Source organism: Pantherophis guttatus, chromosome 5, assembly GCF_059756535.1.
Source record: "Pantherophis guttatus breed Tessera chromosome 5, ASM5975653v1, whole genome shotgun sequence".
NCBI classification, from domain to species: Eukaryota; Metazoa; Chordata; class Lepidosauria; order Squamata; family Colubridae; genus Pantherophis; species Pantherophis guttatus.
The window spans coordinates 72,772,326-72,790,421 of record NC_142067.1 but is presented as its reverse complement, the minus strand read 5'-3'; positions in this window follow the sequence as shown (position 1 = coordinate 72,790,421).

Below are 18,096 nucleotides of genomic sequence, written 5' to 3'. Positions count from 1 at the left end.
GGAAAAATTTTTATTTTTATTTTTAAACAAACATACATAAAAACATAAAAACATCTTCAATTACACACAGTGTGTCGGTTGGTTACAAGTCTTTTGTGTGTCTTCACCATATTCATAGCTTACAGTTTACCTAAATTCTTATATTATTGGTCTAATATATATCTATGTATTATTATCCTCATTAATCATTTATTTAGCTATAGCTATTCTTCCCTCATTTTGTACAAAATATTCTAAAATTTGAGTTAATTTATATTATAACATTCATTTCATCATCCTGAATTGATCCAATAATAATACATCTTTATGTTATGTTTTATATAGTTCTACAATTCTTGTATTATAAAAATCTCTATCATGTTTCATTTCCATATTTTTTTATCTAGCCATTGATAAAATAAATCCCATATCTTATAATATTGTTTATCTTCTTGTTCTCTAATTTCAAATGTCAATTTGGTCATTTCAGCACATTCCATGATTTTCTTAATAACTTCATCCTGCATTGGTATTTTCTCATTTTTCCAATTTTTAGCAAACACAATCCTAACCGCTGTTAATACATTCACAATCAAATATCTCAGTTCTCTATTATATATTTCAGGTACAATCCCCAATAAAAAAGTCTCTGGTTTTATGTGTTTTTTTTATCATTTTTTCCAACCATGTGTGGATATTAGTTCAGTATTTTTTGGCTTCTGCACACGTCCACCACATATGGTAATATGAACCCAGTATCTGATGACATTTCCAACATTTTTCGGATTTATTCTTGAACATTCTGGATATTCTTGTTGGGGGTAAATGCCACCTGTAAAACATCTTATAGAAATTTTCTTTATATGACAGTTATTTGTTCCTTCTAACTCCGTTTCCATTAATGCCTTATATATTTCCTAAATTTGTTCCCTCTCACATGCATTGTCCCGCCAGAATACTGAATACTTGATAACATTTTCATATACTTCAACTTAGGAGTTACCTATATTGAAAGAAGCAATTAAGGAACATGCCAAGGAGAAAATTATTTTCTGGAATTATGTCATGAAATGATAATTTTGAGAGCGCAGATTCAAGGATTTTGAGGGCTTGTGTTTTTGGCTTCTTTCATACTATCCTAGGACTTATTAAACAAGATTAAGTTGAATAACTATATTTCTGATATTGTCTCTTTCCTCTGGTCTAGCATTCTGAATGCCTTTTCTTTCAACATTATTTTAAATGTATGATATATTGTATTTATTATATATTTTGTGTGTGTCTCTCTCTCTCTGTGTGTATGATAAATGATAGATAGATAGATAGATAGATAAATAGATATAGATATAAAGATATAGATATAAATATAAATATGATTTAGCTATAGCTATAGATATATAGGTAGATATATATAGTATATGTGGAGGATTAGATATTCTGATATTCATCACCTGAAATTTCAAGGTCTTTTGTCTCAAAATAATCTTCATATACTAACAAATTTGACTGAGAGAGACTCTATATTTTGTTAATTAGATATTAAAACTATTGATAGAATCAAAGTGAAGTTATACATAATTATTTATAAAGATCATACATCTATATATTTTCAGGGAGATTCATTCTTAAATCTTTCTTTTATATCTGAATATACCCCAACACCACTCCCATTTTCAAAGATGTTTTGTATGTTCTATATACCATATTTTTGTATGTTCTATATACCATATTTTTCGGAGTATAAAATGCACTCCCCCCCCCAAAAGAGGGTGGAAATATTGGTGTGTCTTATACACCGAATACAGCCATTTTTGGCCTCCCGATGCCCTTCCCCACCCATCCCATTTTTGTGAAAAATGGGCCCATTTTTTGCAAAAACGGGGTGCGCAGAGGGTTTGGGAGGCCTGCAAAGTGCTCCTGAGGGCCGGGGAGGTCCAAAACGCCCCCATTTTTGTGAAAAACGGGTGAAAAACAGGCCCCTTTTTTTGCAAAAAATGGGGTGCGCAGAGGGTTTGGGAGGCCTGCAGAGTGCTCCTGGGGGCTGGGGAGGACAAAAACTTTTTTTTCTTACTTACCTCTTTGAAATCTTGGTGTGTCTTATACACTGGTGTGTCTTATAGTCCAAAAAATATGGTATTTGCCCAAATTATATATGGATAAAAAATAGCAATACCAATAGCACTTAGACCTATATACAGCTTCACAGTGCTTTACAGCCCTCTCTAAGCGATTTACAGAGTCAGCATATTGCCCCCAACAATCTAGAGCCTCATATTACTGACCTCGGAAGGATGGAAGGCTGAGTCAACCTTGAGCCTGGTGAGATTCGAATTGCTAAATTGTAGGCAGCCAGCAGAAATAGGGTTGCCAGGTCTGCTTCCAAAAAATAGCGGACAAGCGGGGAGGGGGGGTTAAGTAGTAAAAAAATAAAAAAAAATTACAATTAAATTATATATTTTCTTACAAACATTTTAACACGTATTAAAATAATCACTTCAAAACTTTACTTAAAATTCAAAACATCAAATATATTATAATAATATGTAAAATATTAAATTACATTTTACTTTGCTGTTGTGTGTATTTTTTATTTGACTGCGCAGCTTTCTTTGTGTTTAAGGAATAATTCTTTAATTTCAGTACAACGTTGAGAAATATTAAAAAATATACAAAGTTCACTTCGAACTGATACAAGCAGTCGGTTATGTTCGTCAGTCCACGAATTTCCCATGATGCTGAAAATTCGTTCAACATTTGCATTTGATACCGGAATTGATGCACAATACTGGAACAGTTTCAGTAAACTCAGAGCTGGCTCTTTCTTGAAAAAGTACGTCCACTTATCAAGGGATGAATCTCCCTGCAGATGAACATAAACTTCTTCTAAGGCAGAAATTTCATCGAAATTTGGGTGGAAGTTCTTCTCGCCATGGTGATAATAACCAGATGTTCGTCATTTTTTCTAAAGTTGGAGGATTATTGCGATCAATTAGATTGAAACAACTTAGCGTCTCATATACCGAATCGATGAAATTATACCACTTTTCTAGGTACGCAATAGCTCTTTGATACACGTTGATGGCTTCTTTCTTGAACTTTTGCATGGCATTCTCAGGCAAATGTTTTTTACATAAGTCAAAAAAAATTTCATTCCAAAAAACTGCTCATCGTATTTTTTTTGCAAAGAATCACGCAGCTTACACATGATAATGTGAAGATCACATGCAAGAATTTTCTTGCTTTCCAGCTTCAGTAGGGTGTCTTGCATTATTGTCATGAAGAAGTGCGTGAAATATAAATACAATTCTGAAATTGTTGGTTCATCGTCCTTTGCGAGTTCATTTTCCTGATCTGAAATAAGGTTCCAGATAACCTTATGGCACTCATCAGATCCAAGAGAAATAAAATACGATTTTAGAGGTACTCAGTTTAAAAGAAGTCTTTCGACCGCTTTAAACAAACTTAACCAACGTGTTGGAACATGGCGCAAAACTTCATGGAATTCTGACTCGCAAAACTCAAAAAATGATTTCAACTCTTCTCGTTTCTTCGCAGAATTCGAAAATTCGGCAAAAACCTTCAGCACTACATTTTTGATATCAAAAGATAACTGCTTTAATGCATTTTTTGCGCTGTTGTGTAAAATGTGATTATTGCAATGAGCATTCGATCTTTGTCTCATTCTAACTTATGAAAAAAAAGACAAAACGCGATTCTCCTATCCTTATTCTCTTAGACTGTACAGCTTTAGATTATGTACCATTTCATCATAAAGCTTTTGAATAAAAAAAATGTCCACTATTTTGTGGAAAAAAATAGTGAAAATAATGTGAAAAAAGTGGACTGTCCGCTCAAATAGTGGACACCTGGCAACCCTAAGCAGAAATAACCTATAGTACTGTATTCTAACCACTGTGCCACTGTGGTTCTAGTGTTTAAGCATTTAAGATCTGGCTTTTCCCCAAATTCTGTGATATAATGAAGTTGTTGAAATGATTTAGTGATGGACTGCATGTGAAAGTTTAACTTTTGTGCTAGGTTTTAATGTTTGTGGGTTTAATATTTGTAGGTATATATGTATATATTCATGGTAAATTGATGTTGTTTTAACTGCTTGTTGGGAGCTGCCCAGAGCTCAAAAGAACATGGGTGGCTATGTAAATGTTTTAAATGAATAAACAGAAGTTTCATTACTAATTGCTGGTAAATGACAAGCACATTTATATCAGATTTAAGCAAAGACACATGAGTGCATAACTGGGCTATGGATGGGTTAGTATGAGGGTCAATTCAAAATTGGAGAGTTCCAAATTTTGATGAGAACCTAGACCTTTTGAATCAGTTTTTTCTAAATTTATAAAAAGAGCCAATGTAAGCAATGCTTTTTCTATCCACATTAGGAAATGGTTCTATATTAGCAAGCAATGATCACATAAAATGAATGCTACTCCCAATGTTGAGATTAATTGGCAATATGTTTCCCATTTAAAAAAACAGTGATTTAGAATAATTAAATATCTATTATCTCTGTCTACCTGTCTCTTAAATTTTTGCCAATAGTTGCCCATCTCAGTCAATGACTCTGGACAGTTTACAATTCAAAAAATGTATTACAATTAAAATACTAAAATCCTTTTTAAAAAACAATGAAAGCATCCAAAATAAATATATACAAATATATATCTAACTAGAGATCACAGCCTTAGTAAATTGTATTGGAAATAGGAATAAAAAATTCATTTGATTTAGCATTATTCCTAAATATAAATACATAGGTTGTTTTAACGACATCAGAAATTTGAATATTTATCTGTTAAACATTTGACTACAAATTGATGGTTGTATTCTGCCTTCTGACTGTAGGCTAGAGGGTCACTAACCTTGTTTTCATCATCTTCATTTATAAATTCCAAACGATCTGTTCAGCAAAGATGAATGCGAATATTATTTAGGTCCTTTGAGGGAAAGTTAATATATAAAAATCCACAAATGTCATTGTACAGATGAATTTTAAAATGTTATAATAAATTTAAGTAGGGTGAAATCAGTTAGATCAAAGGAGGTAAGGGTTTTTTTAAAATCAGTTTTTAATAATTCATAAAGTTTTCCTTATACATACTTTAATTTTAATATAAAGTCCTTTCACATATTCAGTATTGCTGTATACTATAGTATATGATAGTATATTGACAACTCATACATGATATATGCATATGTAGATATATAGATATAATAATAGCTAAAATAAATCAACCTGAGTCCTACCCATTCATTCATTTTTGGTCCTAAATAATTATTAATATCCACACAATAATGGATATAATTATTAATGTACACACAAAATCATTATCTGCAATGAGGTCTGGACTTCAATCAAATAATGTTATCAGCATTTTTCTGATAATTGACAAAATTAGAAGGATAATTCAATGTTCTGAAATTAGGAATGCAATTAATAATCATTGTTTAAAAATCTAACAATGAAAATAGGGCATTTACTCCTACAAAGCATCCTTCTCTTTCTTTTGATCCTTTTCTAAAAATAAAATAAAACAGTAAGTATACTTTAAAAATATGCTGGTTCTCACACTTTCTGCACATAAGTCCTGAGATGTGTCAGAAAAGCAAAGAACAGAAATTGCACAGAAAAGGGACTTCTGGGGTGATGTCATGGTGGTGCGGTGCAGGAGAACGGACTCTGCTCTTCCTGCCTGATTTTTTGTGTCTGGAGGCTGGTAACAGCAAAGTTGGACCTTGGAGAGGACAGCGATAGAGAGGGGATAATCCAGAGGTGATGGTTCAAATTCATAGGTTCAAATGTATAATACTTTTTTAGTTAGGGTTTTTTCCTGTGTAAATCAAGTTGTTTACATGGCCATAGTGGGGTGATATCTCAAATCACCACTTTCAGGCTTTGTCAGACATATTGAGGAGGAGTCATAAAATATGGGTGTGGCTGGCCGATGAAGTCCAAAAAGACAGAAATAGTGCTATCCCAGTCTCCCATAAGTCTCAGAACAAACAACACAATATGTCTGACAAAGCCTGAAAGTGGTGATTTGAGATATCACCCCACTATGGCCATGTAAACAACTTGATCTACATAGAAAAAACCCTGACTAAAAAAGTATTATACATTTGAACCTATGAATTAAAAGAATAAATATTTGACCTTTACAGGGAGGAGTCATAAAATATGGGTGTGGCTGGCCGATGAAGTCCAAAAAGACAGAAATAGTGCTATCCCAGTCTCCCATAAGTGTGTGTGTATATATATATATATATATAGTTTTCGCGGGTTTTTGTATGTAGGTCTTTGGTTATTCGGGTCTTCTCCCACGTAAAATTGGAAGTGTCTTGGTGACGTTTCGACGAAGTCTCATTCGTCATCTTCAGGCTGGTGTTCTCGGCTTCGTGCTTCCAGGAGCAATGTGAGATCGCAGCTGTCTCTTCCTTTTAACTGCCGTTAAAAGGAGTTAAAAGGAAGAGACAGCTGCGATCTCACATTGCTCCTGGAAGCACGAAGCCGAGAACACCAGCCTGAAGATGACGAATGAGACTTCGTCGAAACGTCGCCAAGACACTTCCAATTTTACGTGGGAGAAGACCCGAATAACCAAAGACCTACATATATATATATATATATATATATATATATGTGTGTGTGTGTGTGTGTGTGTGTGTGTGTGTGTTTTCTGAGGTTTTCGCGGGTGTTTGTATGTAGGTCACATTGCTCCTAGAAGCACGAAGCCGAGAACACCAGCCTGAAGATGACAAATGAGACTTCGTCGAAACGTTGCCAAGAGACCTCCAATTTTACGCGGGAGAAAACCCGAATAACCAAAGACCTACCTACATACATACATATATTTATTTATTTATTTATTTATTTATTTATTTATTTATTTATTTATTTATTTATTTATTTATTTATTTATTTATTTATTTCTGAGGTTTTTGCGGGTGTTTGTATGTAGGTCTTTGGTTATTTGGGTTTTCTCCCACGTAAAATTGGAGGTGTCTTGGCAACGTTTCGACGAAGTCTCATTCGTCATCTTCAGGCTGGTGTTTTCGGCTTCGTGTTTCTAGGAGATCACACACATTGCTCCTAGAAACATGAAGCCAAAAACACCAGCCTGAAGATGACGAATGAGACTTCATTGAAATGTTGCCAAGACACCTCCAATTTATATATGCAAGTTTTGGTGTATTCGGGTCTTTTCCCGTGGAAGATTGATAGTATCTTGGCGAGGTTTTGATGAGGTCCCATTCGTCATCTTTAGGCTGGTGTCTTTGGCTTCGTGCTTGTGTGAGGAAAGAGGGAGCTGCCATCTCTCTATAAATACTGGTGGGGAGGTGTGGGGTGCTGGCTTTGTTGCTGTGAGCGGGTTGGTTGCCTGTGTTGTTACATCTTGATTGGTTGATGGAGTTGATGTTTGTAGATTAGTCAGCTGTTTCATAACATCCTGTGTGGGTGAGGTCCTTGATGTGTGCCCATTAGTTTTTTGTGTTTTAATGACCTGGGTAATGGGCTGTGTGTTAACATCCTGAGTTCTAGTGTTGTGATTTCCTGAGTTATTTGATGTAATGTCCTGAGCAGATGGCTGTGATGCCACATCCCAGGCTTTGGTTTGGCTCCGAGTTTGAGGTCTTGCCATGTGTTCATGGCATGTGTCAGCTTGCTTTGTGTGGGGATCGGAGGGGGGTGCAGCAGCTGGTGATGCCACCGTGGTCTGGCTTCTGGATGGTGGTTGTATTTCGTCTATGGGATGGGTTTGGGTTTGAATCTGGTGAGGATGATTGGTGGTAGTGTCATGTGTTATCTTGGGTCTGGTGTTAATCTTCATGGCTGGGACTCTTCTGTTGACTAGGGTGGGACTTCTTCGAAACATTGCCAAAATACTCTCAATCTTACAGGAGAAAAGACCTGAGTACACCAAATCTTACACACACATACACACACACACACACACACACACACACACACACACACACACACATACACACACATGATATTTATATTTTTTACATATTTACATATTTTACATAGATTTATATATATTTAAAAATAGATTATAGTTACCTTGTTTGTTATCACATATTTGAAATTACATCTAACTAAAAATAGAAATTGTTGATCAATATTAATTCCCTATTAGTTAATTATATATATTATTTTATGTATTTTTATATACTCAACATATAGCAAAAAAAATAGTTAAGTTAAGATATTGTATATTAAATAATATTAATTATAAATAGAATAATTTACAACTGAGATTCTTATAACAATTGTGCATAGAAAATAGATATTAATTGTTGGACCAAATTGATTAATTATACAATATTTCTATTGTAACTGCAATAATATCATAATTGTTCTATGGTTAATCATTAAATACAAAAAGAGATATAGACAAGGGCAGTGACTAAGGAAAGTTCTATTAGAGTGGAAGATTAGATATTTATGGTATTTTGGAATGATCTTTTCCAAAAGCTAAAAATGTCAAACACATCTACAGTCACTAAAACTGTAAAGAAGACAATTCCAATGACAGCCTCCCCATCAGGTCAGAAGTTAATAACAGACAGGTCAAGCAGCGAAAATCCAGGATCTGCATTAACTCTACAAAACATGCAAGTTACATTGAATATGATTCAGGAGGTTATGATGAAAATGCAGGAAACAATAAACAACAATCATGAAGAAATGAAAGGCAAACTGTGTGAAGTGAAAGAAGATATAAAGAAATTAGATGATAGAATGGGGAAGATTCAAGAAACAATAGCCAAAAATGAGCAGAAGATAAAAATAGTAGAGGCAAGAACAGAACGAACTGAAAAGAAACTGGAAGCAGCGGAGGAAAGACTGACAGCAGCGAATAGAGACTTAGAGGAGGCAATAATCCATCGAGAATTGGAGAGATCTTCTTTCTATTTGAGATTCCAAAACATAACAGAGAATAAAGAAGAGGATCTACCCAAGCTTATGATGGACCCATTATAAGCAAATGTCTAGCAGACCCATTGCAAATGAATAAATATGAACTATGGAACAATATTGATGTATACAGTGTACATACTAATTACACACAACGACATAGAGTACCCCGCAAAATACATGTAAGGTTTGCAAAAAAATCTGTGAGAGATGAAATCTACAAAAAAAAAACAAAAAAAAACAAGAGACGACCAACTGATTTATAAGGGAAAGGAAGTTATAATTCTTAAACAACTACCGAAAAGAATTCGAGACCAACGAAGGAGCTATCAATTTCTCTCCTCATAATTGATAAAAAACAAAATAATGTTCCATTGCTTGATACCTGAAGGCATGTTAATATCCTGGCAGGATAAGAAAGTAAGAGTGGACACTATAGAGAAAGCCCAGGAATTTTACAAGCAATGCATAGGGGAAGAATCAGACCGCAGAGAGGTTTAGAAACTAAGAGCCAAGAGGAGCAACAGATGGAGGAAAAAGAACTAGATCAAGAAGTGAGAGAGGATAGACACGGAAAACCAGGAAAGAGAAGGAGCGAAGACAAGACACCAAAAGGAAATAAAACTAAGGAGAGGAACAAGAGTGACAAATAAGTAATAGAATGGAGGAGGAGGTGAAATTAATATCGGTCAATATAAATGGATTAAATTCATCTATAAAAAGAAGACAATTTCCAAACTCCAAAAACTAAATATGAACATCACATGCCTACAAGAGGTGCATATCAAAAAAGAAAAAGGTGGCATTTTGGAATCTACCAAGTTAGGGAAACTATATCTAGCCTTGGCTGAAACTAAGAAAAGGAGAATTGCAGTATATACTGTATAAAGCAGCGGTTCTCAATCTGGGGGTCGCGACCCGTTTGGGGGTCGAACGGCCATTTCCCAGGGGTCGCCAAAGCCCTCTCTCACCCCCCCCCACGCCTTCACTCACTCACCCTCACTCTCTGCTCTGTTGGATCGTCGGCCGTTCGCTTACCCCGCCCACTCCCAATCTATTGCTGCCTCAGGAGTCCCAGCTGATGGCTAGAGGGAAAAAAACTGTTTAAATTCTTGCCGCGGGGCTTCAAAGAGCTAGCTGCAAAGAGGTAAATTCCTGGAGCAAATTTTTTTCCCCCTAGCTTTGCTGAAAAGCGAAATTGAAAGTAAGCAGGGTCTTGGCTGCAACGTGACAAAATGAGGCAGAGAGATTTCTTTTTCTTTTTCCTCACCAAAAAAGGTAGGTGAAAACAATGGGAAATTTAGGGCAAAAGAGGAGGTTCAAGATTTTAAAGCACAAAAGAAAAAATGCTCTATTTAACTAGGGAATTGTAATAATTGAGATACTATTAATTGTATATTGTGTTGAAAGCAGAAATGGTTAAGTTGTGGTTTGGAGGAATATATGGGGGAAATTATTTGGTTTATTATTATTGGTAAATATAATTAATTGATTTGTAAGAAATTGGATTGCATGGAAATAATTGGAATATTCATGTTCATATTGATTAATATACAAAAAAGATAGTTATATAACTAATTGATTTATATTAAAATGTTGAATTTGTATTAAACAACTGTATTACATAATTAACCAATGTGAGGATGGATATAAAAATAGATGACAATGCGAAGGGGTATAGTATAGAATAGAAGGGAAAAATTGAATTTGATTAAGATTAGAGATGAGGATGAAGGGTAATATTGGTTTTTTTAAAAAATAGATGAGGAATAAATATGGTAAAAAGGAAATATAGAAATTGTAAATTTAATTGAAATGACTAAATACTGTGTTGGAAGAAATATCCTTCTGGGTTCTGCTCCAAGTGGGGAAAAAGACACTGGAAACATGGAGACTGCTTGGAAAGATGTTTAATGGTGGACAAGATCACATGGCTTGATGGGGCTCATTGTGTTAGTTTCTGTTGCTATTGTGTTGCAAATGTCCTTTGACAAAGGATTGACTTTCTGCCTCTGGCCCATTAACAAAGGGTGGGGGGCAGGAAGGTGGGAGCTGATTTGTCTGTAAAATATGCTTCTCCATTTCTCATCCAGGGAAATATAATATTCTGCCTTTTTAATATTTCATTCTTCTAGGAAAGGGGTGGGTGCTAACCTCCTACAACTGTTTAAATTTGTGAATTGGCCAAATACTCTGTTCAAAGAAAATACGTTGTATGTTTGTATGTGTGTTTCTAATTATTGCTATTTATTCATATTTGTTCTCTTTTAATCTTTAAAGTTTAACAATTCATTCTTTATCTTAATATCTTTATATTTGTTTGGGGTTGGCTTTCTTCCCTTTCATCTTTTTTATTGTACAGCAATCTTTCTCCTCAAACCTACCACCTCTCTCTTTTCTTTCCTTCTTACTTTCTCTTCCCCCCTCTTCTTCTTCTCCCTACTTCCTCTTCCTTTCTCCTTCACCTCCTCTCTTCCTCCCTCTCTTACCCTCACTCCTACTCTAATTTCCCTTCCCTTTCTTCATCCCTCTCTATTGCTGTATCCTTTTATGCATATGGACTACTCAGAAGGCTGAAAATGTTATTTTTGACTGGTCCTCGCACTTTTGACCAGTCCTCGAACTTACGACTGTCCTCACAATTTATGTTTTTGCCCTATCTTGTCACCATGGTGAAGAGAAGCAATTGTGAAATGAGTGACACGGTTGTTAAGAATGCTACAATGGGCATAAATGATGACCAGTCATAACTGCGAAGACCGGTCAAAAGTGCGAGGACCTGTCAGAAATCACTTTTTTCAGCCCTCTGGGTAGTCCTTTTGTGCACAGGAACTATTCAGAGGGCTGAAAAAGTTATTTTTCACTGGTCATCGCACTTTTGACCAGTCCTCGAATTTACGACTGTCCTCACATTTTACGTTTTTTGCCCTATCTTATCACCATGTTGAAGAGAAGCAGTTGTGAAATGAGTGACATGGTTGTTAAGAATGCTGCACAGGCATAAATGTGAGGATAGTTAGAAATGATTTTTTTCAGCCCTCTGAGTAGTCCCTATACACATAGCCATGGCCACCCGGTGACATGACCAGCTAGCCACGCCCACCCAGTCACATGACTCCAAGCCACACCCACAAAATAAGCCACGCCCACAGAACCGGTAGTAAAAAAATTTAGAACCCACCCCTGGTTGGGGGTCACCACAACATGAGGAACTGTATTAAAGGGTCGCGGCATTAGGAAGGTTGAGAACCACTGTACTAGAGGTTAAATTGGAAGAAGAACAAGTTAAAGAATCAATGATAGCATGGGGAAGAATTTTGGTTATGGTATTGATTTAGAGAAATGGCAAAAATTGTGGTCACATAATTATAAAATGACAATGTCTACAGCATATAAGGAGAATTTGTATAAGATGTTTTACAGGTGGCATCTATCCCCGTTGCGATTAGCCAGAATGTTCCAGAATAAATCGGAGAAATGTTGGAAATGTCATCAGACCCCAGGATCCTATTACCACATGTGGTGGACATGCGCAGAAGCAAGGAGATATTGGACTAAGATACACACGTGGTTGGAAAAAATGATAAAGAGACATATTGACTTTAAACCAGAGATATTTCTATTAGGGATTATACCAGAGACATATAATAAAGAACTGCAATATTTAATTGTGAATCTCTTGACAGCAGCTAGAATTATATTTGCTAAAAACTGGAAAGTAGAAAAGTTACCAAATGATGAAGAAATTATTAAGAAAATGATGGAATGTGCTGAAATGAGTAAACTGACATTTGAAATAAGAGAGCAGGAAGATAGACAATATTATTTGATATGGGATTTATTTTACCAATAGATAGAGAATAAGAATTGGAAACAATTATGATATAAATGGATGTTGAAACTTTTTAAGAATACTACCATTGATTAGTGACCAAAGGGAAGAAAAACCTCATTATCTTTTTTTTTTTTTTTTTTTTTATTGTAAAAGTTTTACAATTACATTTTCACCCCGTTTTCACCCCCCTAACCCACCCCAAACTCCCCATCCCATCCTCCCTAACCCCCCCTATCCCTCCCCTCCCCCCCGGACTTCCATAGAGTGTTCCCCATCATTATCCCCTTTATATAAAAAAAAACCCCTTGAACTTTAAACCCCCCCAACCCCCATATCATTTTTCATCTTCACATAGTTCAAATATTTCTATCTTAATGTAATATAATACTATCAATAAAAAGCTATTTGATACTTCCTAGTTTGATATTTGTTCTGCACATAATCTATCCATTTTTTCCATTCACATTCATAAGTCTCTTGTGAGCGGTCTTTTAAATATGCTGAAATCTTCGCCATCTCAGCGAAACTGGCCATCTTCAAAGTCCATTCTTGAACGGTGGGCAAAGCTGCATTTTTCCAATATTTACCTATCAACAATCTCGCTGCTGTAATCATATACAAAATCAACTTTGTTTCATCCACTGTAAAACCCTTAGCTATACCCAATAAGAACAATTGTGGAGAAAATTGAATTTTTTTCTTCAAAACATTCTGCATAACCCACCAAATTTTTATCCAAAAAGCCTTAACTTTCTTACAGGTCCACCAAATATGAAAATATGTAGCATCTGTACAATCACACCTCCAACATTTTGGCTGAACATTAGGATACATACACGACAATTTCTTAGGGTCTAGATGCCATCTATAAAACATTTTGTAAAAATTTTCCCTCAAATTCTGCGACTGTGTAAATTTAACATTCTGGACCCAAATTTTTTCCCATGTTTCCAACTTCACTGGTTCTTCAAAATTTTGTGCCCACTTAATCATACAGTCTTTAACTAATTCAGTTTCTGAATCCCTTTCTAGCAAAACATTATAAAGCCTTTTAATATGCATTGGACCTTTCTCTCTTATATGTCTAACCAATTCTTCCTCATGCAACATAATACCAGTTTTTTGGTCCTCTTTCCATCTCAATTGTAATTGATTATATTGTAACCAAGTTAAATTAATCCCTTCGTCCAACAGTGTCTGCAAATTCTTCAACTGCCATCTGCCCGCATCTGTAAAAAGAACCTCTTTGTATAAAAACCCCCCGAGTGACATTATATTTGTATTCCACAAAGTATGACCAAGATCCAACCATAGCGGTATTTTATAATCCCATTTGAGTCGGTGCTTCTTCCAAACTCTCATCAAAGAGTCTCTAAGTATATGACTTTTAAATATTTTATCAACTTTGTCATCATAAAATAAGTAAGCGTGCCATCCAAATTCAAGATCAAAACTTTCTGCATTCAATATTCCAGCCTTTTTACTTCCAAACCAATCACTTGTTAAAGTTAAAGCTGCTGCATCATAATATAACTGTAGGTTTGGAAGTTTAAGACCTCCTCTTTCTGGAACATCTTGCATAATTTTCAATTTCACTCTCGGCTTCTTCTCGTTCCAGACGAACTTATTCACTCCAAATTGCCAAACTTTCAATTGTTTATCACTTTTGAGCACCGGAATCATTTGAAACAAAAAAAGAAATCTTGGCAAAATATTCATCTTAACTGCTGCTATTCTTCCAAGTAGAGACAGCTGCAGTTTTTTCCAAGTCTCCATATCTTTCTGCACCTCTCGCCACAACACCTCATAATTATTTTGAAACAATTTCATGTTTGATTCTGCAACCTGAACTCCTAGATATTTTACCTTAGGTACAATCTCAAAACCTGCCCTCCTTTCAAGCTCATGTTTGCGATCTTGTGTCATGTTTTTAACTATCATTTTAGTCTTTTTTGGATTCAATCTGAAACCTGAAACTTTACCATAATCTTGTATAATGTCCTTCATCAAGATTATTGATTCCATTGGTTGTGATAGGGTAACAACCAGATCATCTGCAAATGCCTTTATTCTGTAATCCTCTTGCCTAATCTTTATACCTTTCAAGGTATTAGAGTCCCGTATTGTATTTAACAAAACTTCTAGTGTTAAGATAAATAAAAGTGGGGACAACGGACATCCCTGTCTTGTTCCTTTTTCAATTTTAAACTCTGTTGTCAAACTTCCATTAATAATAATCTGTGCCTTTTGCTCTTGATAAATTGCCGAGATCGCCTGTATAAATTGGTCCCCAAAGTCCATCTTTTTCAAAGTTTTTACTAGAAAATTCCAATCCACTCTATCAAAGGCCTTCTCTGCATCCAAAAAAGCCAGCACTGCAGGGATCTGTTTATTCTTCTCAAGATATTCCAGTAAATTTATTACTTGCCTTACATTATCCTTCATATATCTGCCCTCGATAAATCCCGCTTGATCATCATGAATCACCTCTTGAATTACTGGCATCAATCTGTTGGCTAATACTTTTGCGTAAATTTTATAGTCATTATTTAAAAGAGATATTGGTCTATAATTTTCCGGTTTTTTAGGACCTACATGTTCTTTTGGTATCAAAGTAATATATGCTGATTTCCATGATGGGGGTATTTTACCCCCTTGTTGTATATTGCAAAATAAGTCTCTAAGTTGTTCCACCATTTCTGCTTGTAAAGTTTTATAATACACTGCAGTCAATCCATCTGTTCCAGGAGCTTTAGCTGTTTTCAATTGTTTAATTGCTGCAATTATTTCCTCAACTGTTATAGGATAGTTCATTCTTTCTTTTTGTTGACTAGTAATTTTTGAGACTCTTTTCTCTTCTAGATATTTTTCTATAAGTCCATTCTGTATATCATCTTTGGCATATAATTTAGTATAATATTCTACAAAGACTTCTTTAATCAATTTTTGTTGAGAAATTTCTTTCCCTCCAATGTCAATACTCTCAATAGTCCGTATACTCTGCTTCTTCCTTAAGGTATAGGCCAACCATCTTCCCGGTTTATTAGCATTACAAAACGTGTTATGCTTCGCATATTGTAAATTTGTTGCAGCTTGCTCCGCCAGGAGCATTTGAAATTGATCTTTCAAAAGTTTTATAGCACCAGATATTCTTTCATCTGTTGGGTTTTTAATGAGTAGCTGTTCCTTATTCTTTATTTCTACTTCCAATTCAAGTCTTTTCTTTTGTCGATTCTGTTTATGTTTAGAATTCATATAAATGAGTACCCCTCTCATATACGCTTTACTCGCATCCCATACAATTTCGATTGGGGTACCCTTATTCAAGTTCATCTCAAAAAATTCTTTCATCTGTTTTTTAAGTTCTGTTATATTTTTTTTCATATCTAAACAAATTTTCATTTAATCTCCATGACCTTCTCTCAGTTTTTCCCATCTCAATTTCTATCCATACAGAACTATGATCAGTTAAAGTTCTTGGAAATATCTTTGTTCTTTTTGTTTTAACAAGTAAATCATCTGATAGCAGGATAAAGTCAATCCTGGAAAAAGATCTATGTCTGTCAGAAAAAAAAGTATAGTCCAATTCTTTTGGGTTATAAATTCTCCAGATATCTTTTAATTCCAAATCTTCTTTCATATCAAAAAAAGTCTGTGGTAGTCTGATCCTTACTTTCGCCAAACTCTTTTTATCTAGTTTAGAATCAATTACTCCATTCCAATCTCCCATTATTAAAATAGATCTATAATCCCATTGCAATATTTTATTATGTAAAGTCTTATAAAAATGATCCTGTTGTTGGTTCGGAGCATAAATTCCAATCAGAAGAATTTGGCCAATTGCTGTATACAATTCAATTGCAATAAACCTACCACCTTCATCTGCTTCTATAATTTTAGCAGACAATCTTTTATTTACATAAATAACCACACCATTCTTTTTTTCCGAGTTTGAAGCTATAAAATGTGTTCCTAATTTAGAGTTTATCAGGTATTTGTGATCTTGAGTTCGAATATGAGTTTCTTGTAGACAAATTATGTCATTATTAAATTGTCTCAGATATGTAAATAACTTGTTCCTTTTTTGTGGTGAGTTTAATCCGTTAACATTCCAAGATAAAAGCCTAATTGTCATCTTGACCTTTCTGAAGCGATGAGCTGCCTTGCCTCGCTTCTTCTGAGGTCTTCGGCTTTGCTCCCCCCATAGCTTCACTTTGTGTGGTGCTTTTGGCTCCCCCTTTATGTTGGCTTACTTGTTGTTGTTTTTCTTTTATTTGCTTGGAGACTGCGCGAGTTATACGTTGGTCCTTAACTTCAGGTATCCGAGCTGGATCCAAAGCAGCATCTCTTGTTGACAAAATTGGTGAAGATTCTAGCAGGGATTCCTCCATAAGGCCTCCTCCTCCTACAGCTCCCTGCATTTCCACTAATTCCGTCTGCTTGGACTGTTGTTCCCGCTCATGCTGAAATTGCTTTTCCTTATCACATTTTATCTCCAGCATTGTAGATGTACGTGGGGATGATGATCTTTCTTTAAGAATATTATAGTAAAAATATTCCGCCTTCTGAAAAGTATTCAATCGGTGTCCTTCTCCATTGTATTTCAGAATTATACCAGTTGGGGCATCCCACCGGAATGGTATTTCTTGTTTTTGCAATTCATTCACTAGAAACCTATATTCTTTTCGATCTTTTAACATCTTAGGTGGCAGTTCCTTATAGACTCCAATTTGAGCTCCCTCCACTTGCACAGAGGAAAGAAAGGATCTTTGCAAAATATCATTTCTTATTCTTCTGTCTGTAAAATATATCACCACATCTCTGGGTAATTTTCTTTGTCTAGCCACCCATGAATTTACTCTATAAATTTTATCTATTTTATAGACCACGTCTGCTGGATCAATTTTTAACAATACAGCCAAGGCATCTGAACAAATCTGTCTCAAATCTTGCCTATCATTTTCTTTTATTCCTCGAAGCCTAATAGCAAATTCCATGGATCGAAACTGTAACATTGTAATCTCATTTTCAACTCTCTGCACTTTATTGTCCACATCAACAATTTTAGAATCAGTATCCTTCATTTTAACATTTACTTCTGATTTAAATTCTTCCAGTTTGGAATCCACTTTGCTGATGGTTTCTGCCAGATCAGAAACCACATTTGTCAATTTGTCAGACACCTTGTCATAATTCTCTTTCATTGCCTCTTTGAATTCATTAATTTCTTTCTTCATTTCCTGTTGTGATTTTTGAAATTTATCATCCAGAGCCTGGGTAATAAAGTCCTTCAAATTTTGAACATCAAAGTCCTTTCCCTCACCCTGCTGGCTGGGAGGGG